At 41.8% G+C, this 15,484-nt stretch overlaps 1 protein-coding gene across 1 annotated transcript in view; it reads right to left on the bottom strand.

The window, feature by feature from the left end:
* neo1a (neogenin 1a) overlaps window positions 1-15,484 on the bottom strand; it is a 360,480-nt gene that overhangs the window by 132,371 nt on the left and 212,625 nt on the right.

Genomic DNA, 15,484 nt, shown 5'->3' with positions numbered 1-15,484 from the left:
AATATATATTATCACACCAAACACCCAGGCTTGTTTAAAATAAATATATATCATCACACCAAACACACAGGCTTGTTTAAAATAAATATATATTATCACACCAAACACCCAGGCTTGTTTAAAATAAATATATATCACACCAAACACACAGGCTTGTTTAAAATAAATATATATTATCACACCAGACACCCAGGCTTGTTTAAAATAAATATATATCATCACACCAAACACACAGGCTTGTTTAAAATAAATATATATCATCACACCAAACACACAGGCTTGTTTAAAATAAATATATATTATCACAGGCTTGGGGCAAAAGTTTGAAGTATTTGCTGACAACTGGAAAATTGAATCCGGAACTAAAAGCTGCCAGTGAAATCCAATACAAAGGTTGTCAAACCTCACGGGGGATAAAGGTCCCATCTTATGATTTCTGGCAGGAAATAAACAAGGTTAATTTACATTCAGCCTGCCTCAATCCCTCATTTACTGCTTGAGGGAGGAAGAAGGAGTAACGCTCTCAGAGTAGAACAACATATGTTATTTTTTCTGGGCCTTTCACATGACTGTGACCGTTTCAGCAAATGGTAATAAAGTCTAAATATCTCAGAGTCAACCAAGTGGAAAATGACAGAAAAGTCTGTTTGGGAAAACCATGAAAGAAAGAAATTGCCTGAAGTACATCTGTTCTTTTGTTTATTCCTAAATAGATGTGAGAAGAGAAAAAGCCACAGCAACAGTAGTAAGCTGTATTACAGCATAGTGAGAATAGCTGGGCCAGATCTTCTCCTGGTAATGAGGGCAAGGCAGGAGTCATTTGATCTGCTGGGGAGATACAGTACCTCATCCATCTTTCCTGGAACAAGGTCATAGCGAGCACGAGGCCCCGGCCTTGTCCTCTCCCTATAATTGCCATTCTGTCCGTGTGTGTGTGTGTGTGTGTGTGTGTGTGTGTGTGTGTGTGTGTGTGTGTGTGTGTATGTGTGTGAAGTGTTTGGGGTGAGAATGAGTGTGTGTGTGTGTGCGCGCGCGTGCATGCGTGTACTTCTGTAGTGTTTTATGTCCATGTGGAGGTACAGGATTAGCTTTAATTTGTGTTTGTTGATGTGTGTATGTGCGTGCCTTTCTTTGTGCTCCTGTGTGCTCTCCGATAAGCAACAGTTAAAGCGGCTGTATTGTTTTGGTGTTGTGGTCCCCTGGGCTCCGTTATAGCCCTGTTATTAGGGATGGGTACCGAATTCGGTACTTTTGAGGTACCGAACCGAAACACGTCGGTACTACCGAGTATCGATTCAGGTGAGATACAAAAAAAAATAAAAAATAAAAAAAGCAGTCGGAGCAATGGCAAGCCGAAAACTGTCGAAATTGTAGTTATTTGAAGTTTGGATTTTTTTTTACGACTGAGGTAGGTAAATAAAATTTCTTGAGACTAAAGTACCGAAAAAAGGTACAGTTGGGTACCGGTATCGATTCACAGGTACCGGTACCGTATCGGTTCAAATGTGAACGGTACCCATCCCTACCTGTTATAGCCCTGTTATAGCAGTTATAGCTGTTATAGCAGTTATAGCTGTTATAGCTGTTATAGCCCTGTTATAGCCCTGTTATAGCAGTTATAGCTGTTATAGCCCTGTTATAGCAGTTATAGCTGTTATAGCCCTGTTATAGCTGTTATAGACCTGTTATAGCCCTGTTATAGCTCTGTTATAGCCCCGTTATAGCTGTTATAGCCCTGTTATAGCTGTTATAGCTGTTATAGCCCTGTTATAGCTGTTATAGCTGTTATAGCTCTGTTATAGCTGTTATAGACCTGTTATAGCTGTTATAGCCCTGTTATAGCAGTTATAGCTGTTATAGCCCTGTTATAGCTGTTATAGCCCTGTTATAGCCCTGTTATAGCTGTTATAGTTGTTATAGCTGTTATAGCCCTGTTATAGCCCTGTTATAGCTCTGTTATAGCCCTGTTATAGCCCTGTTATAGCAGTTATAGCTCTGTTATAGCCCTGTTATAGCTGTTATAGCAGTTATAGCCCTGTTATAGCTCTGTTATAGCCCTGTTATAGCTGTTATAGCTGTTATAGCTGTTATAGCAGTTATAGCCCTGTTATAGCTCTGTTATAGCTCCGTTATAGCTCTGTTATAGCAGTTATAGCCCTGTAAAAGCCCTGTTATAGCTCTGTATAGCCCTGTTATAGCTCTGTGTTATAGCCCTGTTATAGCCCTGTTATAGCCCTGTTATAGCCCTGTTATAGCCCTGTTATAGCCCTGTGTTATAGCCCTGTGTTATAGCCCTGTTATAGTTCTGTTATAGCTCTGTTATAGCCCTGTTATAGCTCTGTGTTATAGCCCCGTTATAGCCCTGTGTTATAGCCCTGTTATAGCCCTGTTATAGCTCTGTTATAGCCCTGTTATAGCCCTGTTATAGCCCTGTTATAGTTCTGTTATAGCCCTGTTATAGCCCTGTTATAGCCCTGTTATAGCCCTGTTATAGCCCTGTTATAGCCCTGTTATAGCCATGTTATAGCTCTGTTATAGCCCTGTTATAGCTAGTCATTAGCATCATATTCACATGGGCTAATTGTGTGCTTCATTCAGCCAAGCAGGAGGTTGTGGGTGCAAGTTCCCTGCTAGCCTGGATGATGAGCACTGGTTAATTGGGTGTCCCAGGTTGTTACCAGATTAACAGGACCTGGATACACAAGTTAAGTGTGAGTTCAGAAGTATTCCCCCGAGCACTATACACTGATGGGTTGATCAGTCCTCTCAGCACAACCCATGCTGCTCTTCATACTGGAGACACGCAGCTCCAGCTAGTTAGCCGTAACATGGATGTAAAGTAAAAGGGCATTCAGTCTGTATGATCACTGACATAAATGCTGAAACATACTCCACAGTGCACCCAACGTCATTGTCAGCATTTATTTCAGGGCTTGTAGAGTGGGGGGATAATGCAGCCGACAGGATGGTGTCCTGTGGATATTTTCCTTCTGTGCAAGTGGAGAAGAGCAGGTAGAGAATCAATTTGTGTGTGTGTGTTTATATATGTATGTATGCTATGTATATACTGTATGTATGCTATGTATATACTGTATGTATGCTATGTATATACTGTATGTTATGCATATACTGTATGTATGCTATGTATACTGTATGTGTCATGTATATACTGTATGCATGTTATGTATATAATGTATGTAATATACTGTATGTGTGTCATGTATAATATACTGTATGCATGTTATGTATATACTGTATGTTATGTATATAATGTATGTATGTTATGTATATACTGTATGTGTGTCATGTATATACTAGGGGTGGGGGAAAATCGATACGTAGTAGTATCGTGATACTTTGCGTGGCGATACTGTATCGATACAGGGACGTCAAGTATCGATATTTAATTATTCATAAAAGAAATATATATATATTTTTTTTATTATTATAATTTTTTTAAGGAAGTTGCATTGTTCATTTCAATACCTGTAATAGTACAGTAGTCCACACACACATGGAATATGACTGTAATACAAACAGTTCAGTTTGTCAGGTACATGCAACACAGATTACAGTGTTTACATCTGCTTGAGAAAATACCATGTTCTGCAATAAAAATGATTGAAGTGAGATGAACAGACTGAACTTTATTTTATTAGATAAAACATGTTGACAAAGTTTTACTTTGCAGTTGAAAAAAGGTAATAAATTAAATTTGAAAAAAAAACGCGCTATTTTCAGCGTATCGTGACGCAAGTATCGCGATAGTATCGTATCGTGAGGTCTCTGGCGATTCCCACCCCTAACTGTATGTTATGTATATACTGTATGTATGTTATGTATATACTGTATGTGCGTCATGTATATACTGTATGAATGTTATGTATATACTGTATGTATGTTATGTATATACTGTATGTATGTTATGTATATACTGTATGAATGTTATGTATATACTGTATGTATGTTATGTATATACTGTATGTATGTTATGTATATACTGTATGTATGTTATGTATATACTGTATGAATGTTATGTATATATTGTATAATGTTATGTACAGTTCTCTCTCTCTCTCCCCCTCCCTCCCTCTCTCATTCCGTCTCTTCCTCTGAGCTGCCATGCACCATTTCCCCTAAATGGAGTTCAGACATTTGGAACTAAATTTTGCAATGAGCAAAAAACACCTCTAGGAATAAAGCCTTCGGGAGCATGGAGGCTGTCAGGACTCAGGAGACACTGACGTACTGTATGTGCGTGACGTGTGGACATGCGTGTATCTGTTTAAGATGGCGACATGGTTATTTTATAGATATGAACAGGGGTCCTTAATGGTGTGCGTTTGTGTGTGTGTGTGTGTGTGTGGGGGGGTTATGGAGCTGAAGGAAGTTTAGCAGAGAAGAGAGAGTATTCCCAGAACCATTTATTACCAGAGGTGGTATTACCAGACGGGGGGGGATGGACGCCATGTTGTGGCCACCTTTATCATAGTGAGTCATAAGCCACTGACACTCTATAACTCTTTTTGAAACTTTGCTGTCCAAACTCTTGGTCTCCATGACCGTCGGGTCATTTCATAGCTATTGCCGTCAGAGCGGCTCAAAGAACGGAGTGCATGTTCCGTCACCATAGCAACGCCAATCATTGCACACGCAATCTGTGCGACTCCTGTCCACCGTGTTACAAAATCTTGGAAGGCGCCCGGTCAATCACCCCACCTCTCACTCTAGCCGTCTGCCTGGCCTACAGCTATTTGTGAAGATTGGGGACTGAAAATGCACACAAGGCTCAGACTCTACTTAGGCCAGTGAAAGTCACATTGTCGGTCTTAAAAAAACAGTGGGGAACTCTAGACTACAAATAGGTCATTGTACACACATACGGTGGTCCTACTGGCACATATAAAAGAGAGAGAGGGAGAAATAAAGAGAGGGAGAGAGAGCTCCAGGACCAGTTCTCCTAGGGGGCTGGTCTCATTTCTCCAGCCTGTAGCTTAGTAAAAGACGTTTTATTGCAGATTATTTCTGAATCCAGTGGACTACAAAAAAAAAAGAGGCCAAAACAAGGTTACTGGTGGGTGGAACACAAAGCCCCAGAGGCTTTCCAGGTTTAGGGAGAAACACTTTAACAAAGAGTGGGAAAGTTGAGCTTCGTATGTAGCTGTAATAGCCTACTGCTTGGAGTGAAGAGTGTTAATGGAATTGTAAACGGAATCAATGTTAAAAAGCCTCAACAAACAAATAGAAAAACATCACTACTATGATCTGAACGCACTCCTAAAACAAGCTACAGCACCCTGTATATCCATGATAATTCTCAACACAAAGCAGAAGAGAAAGGGCCCTAATATGATACTTTTCACTACTTTGAGTTGGCCAGAGTCCTGTTGGCAACACAAAAGCTAGCGGACGGTCAGGGTTTACCCTGAGGGCAAGTGAGGAACGGACAGCGCTAATTACCAATCCTGTTCCTCCCACGATAACAGCTTTACTCAACCCCCACCAAAACAAGTCGCTGCAGTATTAGAGCTGTTAAGATCCTTGATGCCGTTTCCCAGCGGTGGAGCAGATAACAGCATGGTGTTGGACTGAAGGCAGAAGCATTTTTTATGAACTCTTTCTGGTGGTTATGACAAAATGGCTGAAAGCAAGCACTTATTATTCACCAAGATACCACAGTCACATTACAAGTCTGGTTTGGGAATTTAATGCAGTAGAGTTTTTTTGGGCCCATCCTCCTTATAGGGGGCACCGTTCTGTTTGATTAAGACTTCACCACTATCTCAGTGCACCACAGCATCCAAGTATTTAATAATAATAAGTCTTTAATGTGTTTATAGACTTTAGTATTACGTATTAGTATTAGTATTGCTGAGGAGGCAATGTTTTCACCGCCGTTTGTCTGAGAACAAGATATCTCAAAAAGTACTGCCTGGATTGACCCTATGACCTGTCCCTTAGTGCCACCATCAGGCCAAACATTACATCTCCTGACCGTTTAGCAGTAGTGTCACAAAAGTGATGCGCATAGATGTGGCTCCTCATCAACAATACAGCTGCCCTAGGACCTATGAAGTTTGCAATATTTGATTTTCCGCCATTTCCATTTTCTCCTACTCCTCCTTGGCTTCTCACAAAACATTCTTTGTGGCATCAAGCCACAAAACCAACATCGTTAAATGTATAATTTACTAGTTGATAGGCCAAACCATCTGACCGCCAGATCCGATCAAATTTAAGATAAACACATGGTACACAGGAAGTGATGTTTTACTCGTGAATGCTTTGTCTGATTTGCAACATGTTTGTCCTACTATAGCAAGGAGTCCTGTAAACATTTGAGTCATGTGGCCGTATTCTCACAAAAGTAAAACCATGATCAACAGCTTGTTTGATCACGATGACATTTGGAATGTGCTGTCCCTTTGTGATCTCCTACTGATGGTATCACAATATGTATTATTTAGATACTGTAGTTGATAAGCCAATATAGGCAACTCTTTTCTGTCATCTACCCAGTAAAATATTGAATGCAAAGTGGGGGGGATTGTAAGCTTTGGCAGAGGTGGTCTACACTGTATAAATCAAACATTTATACATTATCTATGATACATATGTTTTAAGGTTGGAGTTCCCTCGACAGTGAGAGGGCCATTCATAGCGCAATCCACCAAGGAACTACTGAAGCTGTACTGTGCACTGTGAATAGTAAACACAAGATACTACGGTACTTTGATCATTCATTCATATTGTATATAGTTTCAAAACAAACATGACATCTGTGTCAGTTATCATAATAGAGGCATCTAGGTAGCTGTAGCACAGAGATGAGCTGCCACTGGAGGCCGACTTTAGTTGCCGATGGTAAATTGTTAGTGCTTGTTTCCATGTTGATAACACCGTTCCTCCATTTCACACAAAGAATCAACACGGTCCAACTCTTTTAATGATGTCACTTGCAAAGATAATTATTCAATGAAAACAACATGATATGGGATTGGTGTGTTTAGTTTAAAATGCTCATCTTCATTCAACACTTGTCTGGCTGCAAATGGGTTGAGAAACCTCGATACTACTACTGCACGTGTAAAGCACAGTTTACATGGTCACTTAAGAAGCAAATACATTTCTCAATTCAAAAGCTGCTCAAAATTTACTCAACGTTCAACAAACCCTCCTTTATAGAGCATCTCCTTGGCCATGAGTGTGTTTAGAGCTCTCGGGTGGCTTAGAATGAATGCTACAGAACCAGCAGCCAAAATCAACATGGCAAGCGGAGCGACACACAAATAAGTGATGAATGACCGTGTGCGAGTGTGTATCGCACGTCTCCACCTGCATACAGTCTCCCAACAAGGATGAATCAAAGGACAAAGGGGAATCCCAGTCTTTGCCCTTGGTTGGGCTGTGTAATGCTCGTCACACCTCGATGGTTGATGGCTGCTGCCTACTCAGCACCTGTTAGGTGCGCTGGGACTGGGAGGGGGCTGGTTTGTCCGGTGGGCATAGAGCACCGTGTGGCTGCCAGACACACACACCGCGGCATCAGCAGGACGGAGCACACTACTAGTGCTCTGACTGAATCAAAATCAAGAGATAGTCATGTAACTATACCTCCACTTACAAACACAACTGCACACTCCAATGCAGATATATAATTTTACTTTGATCTAAAAATAAACAGACATTTGTCCATTCCACACCCATGTATGCACAAATAGGAAATACTTTAGACAGAATACAGCGTCCACACCAATGTCACACCATGCCCGCCCAGAGAGATAAAAACTCTCATAAAGCTGGAGAAAGGGGTGTATTTTTCCTCATAAAGTCAGTGTGCTTTAAATAGCCAATGGAAACTTTCCCTTTTATTCACATCAGACTGTCTGTTGTGTGACACAGGGGAGAGGGCAGGAAGACTGGGTGTCACAACCAAAACAGACCCTTATCTGCTCCAGATCCTTATCCAAACCTCACTTCCTCCATAATAGCATTTACAGCTACTATTTCTGGCATGGCTGGAATTTTTATTTTTATATCTGCTTGTGTTTAAAATTAAAAGGCACATTCTGCTAAATCCCCTCCTGTCCAATAGAAATGTCAATGACTTACAGCCATTAACACATGAATCACTATAAGTTCAATATATTTCCTGCCAGTATGGCATTACAGATGAGCATGAGTAATTGAGTAGTCATTATATTAAATATACGGCGACCCAAAAAATGTATGTGTGTGTGTCCTATGTGTCGCCCATCTCGACATTGATTGATGATTCGACATTGTATTACACTGCACCATCATGCAATGTACTTAATGAAGTTTTGAGCAGAGAACTTCAGAAGTTGTGCATGACTGGGTAGTATGTAATAGACTTGTCCTTAACATCTCCAAGACTAAATGTATTGTGCTGGGAGCAAGGCACAGGTTATCTACAAATCCGAAGCTTCATTTAAACTTGTGTAATTCGGCAGTTCAACAAGTTGAAAGTACCGGTACTAAACTCATTGGAGTGATGCTGGATTGCACTCTGTCTTGGTCTCAGAATATTAATTATATTGTTTTTAAAATGGGAAGAGCAATGGCGGCTACGTGGCGTAGTGGGCAAGGCGCTCGCCACGAATGACGGAGACGCTGGGCTTGCCTGTTCGAGCCCAGCGCTCCACATTGCTTTCAGTTTAGCTAGTCGTTCATACTAATACACATTGGCCGTATTAGGGGGTGGGAAACTGATGGGTGGGGATCGGGCGTTGTGGACAGCGATTCCTACAGGTTGGTTGGTGCGCCTGCGCAGTAGAATCAGGAAGTGTCGGGGGCAGCGTGAGCCTCCCACGCGTTACTCCTCGCCACTGAGAGATCGAGCTGCGCAGGTGAAAAGATGCGACTGCTGTTACCTCAAGTACCGGAGGGGACTTGTGCTATGTATGACTTAGTCCACATTGCAGCCGGCTTGTGGGAGGCAAGAAACAGCGTTCGTGACAGGGGAGGGATGATACGAAATTGGGATGGGAGAAAAAAATATAGAAAATTGGAGAAAAAGTGGAGAAAAAAAAATGGGAAGAGCAATTGGTATTTACAGGAAATGTGCTTCTTTTGTTGCCCGTCCCCTTTTATGTCAGATAGTGCAAAGTTTAGTTATTTTTATTTTTTTGAATTATCTTTTTACCCCTTCTTTTTCCGTTTTTGTTAGTCGTTATGCCAATTCCCAATCCCCTTCCTGGTCGTTGCGTACTCTACCCCCTACTGTCAGTCTGGGAGGGCGGAGACCATCACATGCTTCCTCCGACACATGTGTACCCAGCCCACCACTTCTTTTTACCTGGCAGCGCAGACTCTCACTGAGAGAGTGTAACGTGTGGAAGGTCACACTACCTCTCTTAGATCCTTCCCTCGCTGTGTAGGCGCCCGGACCAAACTGTAGGAGTCGCTGTCCACAACGACCCAGACCCACCCACCGGCTTCCCTCCCGCTGACTCTGCCAATCGAGCCAGTATGACGGCTAGCCAAGCCGGAAGCAACGCTGACAGCTGGATTCGATACCAGTGTATCTTGCGTTGGTGACGAGCGCCTTGTCCGCTGCGCCACCCAGCTGCCCTGCAAAGTTTAGTTTTATGTCATCTTGAATATTGCTCTACAATGTGGTCATCTGCCAGTGGTGACCTCAGGAAGCTCCAGGTTGTCCAAAACAGGGCAGCACGGTTGGTACTGGGCTGCTCACTAAGGTCTAATGTGAGCCGTATGCATGCCCGCCTCTCTTGGCTTAACGTTGAAAATAGATAGTATTTTAACACTTTCAATGCCAACAACGCTATATGTCGTTTGTTCATGCCGACCGTTTATTGCCAACAACGCGATATAGCGTTTTTTTTTTATTAGCGATTTGAATGAATATTTCATCAATCTAGTATCACGTTAGTGCTGCAAACTCTCTCTGAGCTCCATTGGGAAAATACCGCCCCCCTATCGTCTCCCGGATGGTAATGCACCCTTTTGGAATGGACTCAATGAAAATGGATGAGAAAAGAAAAATCCGGAATCCACATTTTACTTCTCAGGCAACTAATCCGAGCCCATCGGACTCATTGTGGACCATCAGAATAGCGTGGAATACATATTTCCAGTACGCAGCGTTGGATCAATAAACGCGATTGATATTTGGAATGGCGATCAGGAATTGGAATAATCTTTTTGGAGAACATCTGATCTGAGGTAAGGAATCTATTTTACCAGTCTTGGGATAATCAGAGCTGTTTTCACAGAGATATCAGCGTTTGCCCTATGTGTGTGTGTGTGTTTATCAGGAAATGAGATTCGATTTTTCAGCTCGCTTCTCTAGCGTGCATAAGTACACATATACTATCGATAATCTAGTGTTTATTTGAAAATGATTCATAAATAGGCCGAAAAATTACAACGTTTTTTGTGTATTCCAGAATATTCCAGTAAAGGGCGATTATCACGGAATCTTTATATTTTCCTGAAACTTGAAAAAAAAATAGCGATTTTCAAAATGGTATAAAACGGAAATGAACCGATTAATTGATAAGCGACGGCCAGATTAGACAGCCATAATTTAAGACATAGATTATGCGTTCACAAATATGAGAGCGCTATCATTAAAGTGGGTGGCGGCATTCAAGGGGGTAAAAAGGAAAACACGGCCGGCACGGAAAGTGTTAATACACTTGTGCTGTTCAAGTTGGTCATGAGCAGTAAAACTCCTGTTTTTATACATGAACAGATTGTTTATAGTAATACTGTGCATGAGCATTACACTAGACTGAGGTTCCAGTAATGGGCAGCTTGAATGACCAGGTCCAAAAACCAACACTCTAGGGAGATCTTTTATTTTTAGATCATTAACTCTTTGGAATAACCTGCCTCAAAACCTCTGCTGCATTTACAGTAGATTCACTGTAATAATAATACAATAATCTTAAATTGTATTTAACACTGTAAAGTATTTTGTTTTGTTTTTTTGTTTTCTGTTTCTTTGCTTGCATACAATTTTAGCCATCTAAATTGTTAGTTTCATTATGCATTGTGTGTGGAGTACTGACTTTTAATCATTTTGTTTTGGAATAATAATTGTTTTTGTATGTTTTTTTGTGTGGACCCCAGGAACACTAGCTGGTTGCTATGGCGCCAGCTAATGGGGATCCGTAATAAAATGAAATCTTGCATGTGTGTATGCTGCATGACGATATAGAAATGTGCTACAGACTTATTTCATTCATTAAAAAAAAAGTCCAGTTTTCATATTAAAAGGACCATACCAGTCTAACTTGGACTTCGAACCAGAGATTGTCCCCGTCTTTAACATATTTTGTGTTCATAGGTGTATAAAGTGTATGTTTACGTCAATCTCAGCCTACTTTCCACACTGCCATTGATGTTGAAAAGGGGTGGAAACATACTCCATGAAACTTGAAAATAGCTAGGCATAGGCCGTGTGAAAATCACTATTATATATATATATATATATATATTTTTTTTTTATCTTTTTCCCCCTCCTTTTTCCTCCAATTTTCTCCCATCCCAATGTTAGTCGTTATGCCAATTCCCAATCCCCTTCCTGGTCGCTGCGCACTTACCCCCCACAGTCGGTCTGGGAGAGTGGAGGCTATCACGTGCTTCCTCCGACACACGTCTAGCCAATCAACCGCTTCTTTTCACCTGGCAGCGCGGACTCTCACTGAGAGCGTGTAACGTGTGGAAGGATCACACTACCGCCCTTAGATCCTATCCGCGCTTAGCAGGCGCCCCGGCCGAACTGTAGGAGTCGCTGTTTACCACGACCCGGACCCACCCCGCCAGCTTCTCCCACCCTCTAATACTGCCAATTGTATTAGTGTGAACGGCCAGCCAAGCTGGTGACAACCCCGGAGCAGGCGAACAGGCAAATCCAGCGTCTCCGGGGGTTGGTGACGAACGCAATCTCCGCTACGCCACCTGACCGCACTATTATATATTTTTGATAATGTTACTGTATTACTCTACTACAAGCTATTAACATTTCTAGTAGAGTAGTGGGGAAAAAATACTTCCAGAAGGCTGAATGCCTAATAACTTTCAAACACCTTTCAAGTCTCATGGAGTATTTTCCACCCCTTTTAATATCAATGGCAGTTTGAATGGTGTTTAGTAAGGTAAGCTGGTATCAGCTAAAACACACAGCTTATACACCTACAAACACCTACAAATGTGTTAAATGTGTATTCACGGGTGGGAAGCCAGTGGGGTATGAGTTCTGGTCATTGCAACAGCAACGCCTACTGGTCGGTCCGGGCGCCTATTCAGTGGGGAGGGGATCTGGGGGAGATGAAACTCTGTGTGCGTGATGCTCTCCCAGTGAAACTCCTAGCCGTCAGGTGAAAAGAAGCGGCATGTCTCTCCGCCTCCACATGTTTCAGAGGAGACATGTGGTAATCTACACCCTCCCCACCCTCCTCAGACCAACAGTAGGGCAGTGCAACGGCCAGGGGGGAATTGGCATAATGACTAAAAAGGAGAAAAGGGAAAAAAATTAAGAATCACCCATTTGTTCACTTTGAACTATGACCAGCTGAAACTATGACACTGAGAGACACTGACTTAGAGGTGTACATGTAGAATTCCCCCACCACCAGAAAGGTTGGACATGAGTTCAAATTCAAATCTCTAATGCTTTTATCGGTCAATCTGAGTCCATTTTTATAAGTGGGAAAGGCATCAAACAGCGCCCTGGGCTTTGGTTGTAAATGTATATTCCTCAGCCCAAGTCATGAAACATTTATTGACAGCAGGCATTTCCTGCATAAGAGCAGCACATGGACAGACTGATGGTATGATAGCCCAAGGAAATATATGGGCCGACACCCCCCCGCGCAAAATATATTTTGTGCTGATACTACTTATGCAACACACACACACACACACACACACACACACACACACACACACAGGCCAGTGCCCCAGTCATACAGGGCCATAATCAAAAGCTGCTGTGTCCTCTGGCCTCATTTATCCTCTTGCCAACTTTAATAATGGGAGAGATGTTGCAGCACAGCCACACCAAACAACACAAGCAAGCACACACACACACAAACAGAGACATACACACACGCATGCATGCACAGTGCACACACACACATGGGTATGGAGAGGGAGGGGTGGGATCTGTTTGGTTGGGTAAGGAGAGGGGGGTGGGATCTGTTTGGTTGGGTAAGGAGAGGGGGTGGGATCTGTTTTGTTGGGTATGGAGAGGGGGGTGGGATCGGTTTTGTTGGCTATGGAGAGGGGGGTGGGATCTGTTTTGTTGGGTATGGAGAGGGGGTGGGATCTGTTTAGTTGGGTATGGAGAGGGGGTGGGATCTGTTTGGTTGGGTATGGAGAGGGGGTGGGATCTGTTTTGTTGGGTATGGAGAGGGGGTGGGATCTGTTTGGTTGGGTATGGAGAGGGGGTGGGATCTGTTTTGTTGGGTATGGAGAGGGGGTGGGATCTGTTTGGTTGGGTATGGAGAGGGGGTGGGATCTGTTTTGTTGGGTATGGAGAGGGGGTGGGATCTGTTTGGTTCAGTAAGGAGAGGGGGGTGGGATCTGTTTTCTTGGGTATGGAGAGGGGGGTGGGATCTGTTTTCTAGCTCCCTTGGGTTTTCCCTGAACTAAACAACGTGCTATGTAATGGGTGCATACACACAGTGCCTTGTAAAAGTATTGGCAGGTAAATTATTAACAAAAGAGGCTATGAAAAAAATGTAATTGTTGTTTACCAGCACAATTTTACATTCAAAATGTGAGATAAATCTAATCTTATTAACAAATTATTATTAAAAGATACAAAAAAGAAAATATAAAAAATTTATGTTATGATTGTTATGGTTAATTTGTACTTTTTAAGAGTCTTTGGAATTGTAATGGGACTATATTGGGAAGGTATTGTCAGTGTGCAGTGGATCCCCCATCAGAACACTCAGACACAGTGTGGGGTATGTAGTCGACCTCTTGGCTGTTATTCAGGCGCAGTCTCTTGACACTTCAAAGAAAATATAAATCATCCTCCTTTCACTAGAAAATACACACAGATGCAATTTCAGTGACTTTTTCCAGACACATTTTACTATGGAAGTCAATGGAGAAATAGTAAGGCAAAGTTTACATGAAAAGCCACTGGATGTACACAGTACACAATTATACCTTGCTAGTACTGCAGGAAGAAAGGCTTCAAGGTCTTTTCGAAGAAGCCTGTTGACATGGCTTTCTTTTATTTTTTCAACATGTAGCCCCATATTCCATTGATGTGCGTCAGTGGCTTAACAAAAGCCTATTCTACTTCTTATGGAAATCAATAGATACAAATTTTGTTTGTGTCATGTCTCAATTGTCGGGGAGTGAATAGATGGCACAATCTGGTCTTCAGGGCATCTGTACAACGACAATGCAATCGGGCCCACTAAGTTGTAAAGGGCACGGAAAATAAATCAGATACTCATTCTATTCTGTCACAAAGACTGAAGTCTTTCACAAAGTACTAATCAATGCTCTTAGCTCTGGTCACCGATGGTGGTGGTGGTGTGTGTGTGCGTTAGGGCTGGGCGATTAATCGATCATTCGAATGAATGATTTGGGACGATTTTGAAAAACTAAAATCGATTAAAAAAAAAAAAAAAAAAAAAAAAATATTTAAAAGAATTTAAGAGTCACCTTTTATTTGACAAAAAGTGATGTTTGGTGAAAGTTAGATTTGCACTTTATTAATCCCAATAGGGAAATTCATTCTTGTTTGATGATCAAGAGGCACCTTTTATTTGTTTTAAGTGAAGTTTGGTGAAAAAGCAGGTAGCTCAAGAGAAAAAAATCGATTAAAATCGTAAATCGGATTTTAAAAAACATTATCTGGGATTTTATTTTTAGGCCATATCGCCCAGCCCTAGTGTGTGTGTGTGTGTGTGTGTGTGTGTGTGTGTGTGTGTGTGTGTGTGGGGGGGGGGGGGGGGGCGTGGGAGGTTGTAATGTGGAATGTGTATAAGAGCAACGGTGGAGAGGGACTGCAGAGAGATGGGGGGGAAATGTGCTGACAGAAATTAGATAAGGTAGAGCAGGGGTGGCCAACCTTTTTTGAACCAAGATCTACCTTTTTATTTACCACCTAGCCCGAGAGCTACCAGCCAAAATTGTATATTGTAAGCAGTCATTTGAGGCTTTATAAAAGCAGCATAATGAACACAAATCTGTCAGTGTCGAGTCCGACCTCATCTTAAATAACAAACAGCATTGCTTATTGTAGTTAACAAGGAGAGGAAGAGTTGATTTAGCAAAAAAAAAAAAATTTTTTTTTTTTTTTTTTTTAATAATCAAATTTTATTAATCAAGATCTACTTGAAATCAGCCCGCGATCTACCTGTCGATCGCGATCGACTGGTTGGGCACCACTGAGGTAGAGCAAGGAAGAGAGACAGGATGTAATATGGATTGGAAGACTGGTGAGGGATAATAGCATATAGTA

This window comes from Notolepis coatsorum, assembly GCF_963971535.1.
Source record: "Notolepis coatsorum genome assembly, chromosome: 20".
Classification (NCBI taxonomy): Eukaryota; Metazoa; Chordata; class Actinopteri; order Aulopiformes; family Paralepididae; genus Notolepis; species Notolepis coatsorum.
The sequence above is the reverse complement of the archived record's forward strand: the minus strand, read 5'-3'. Positions and strand labels throughout refer to the sequence as shown.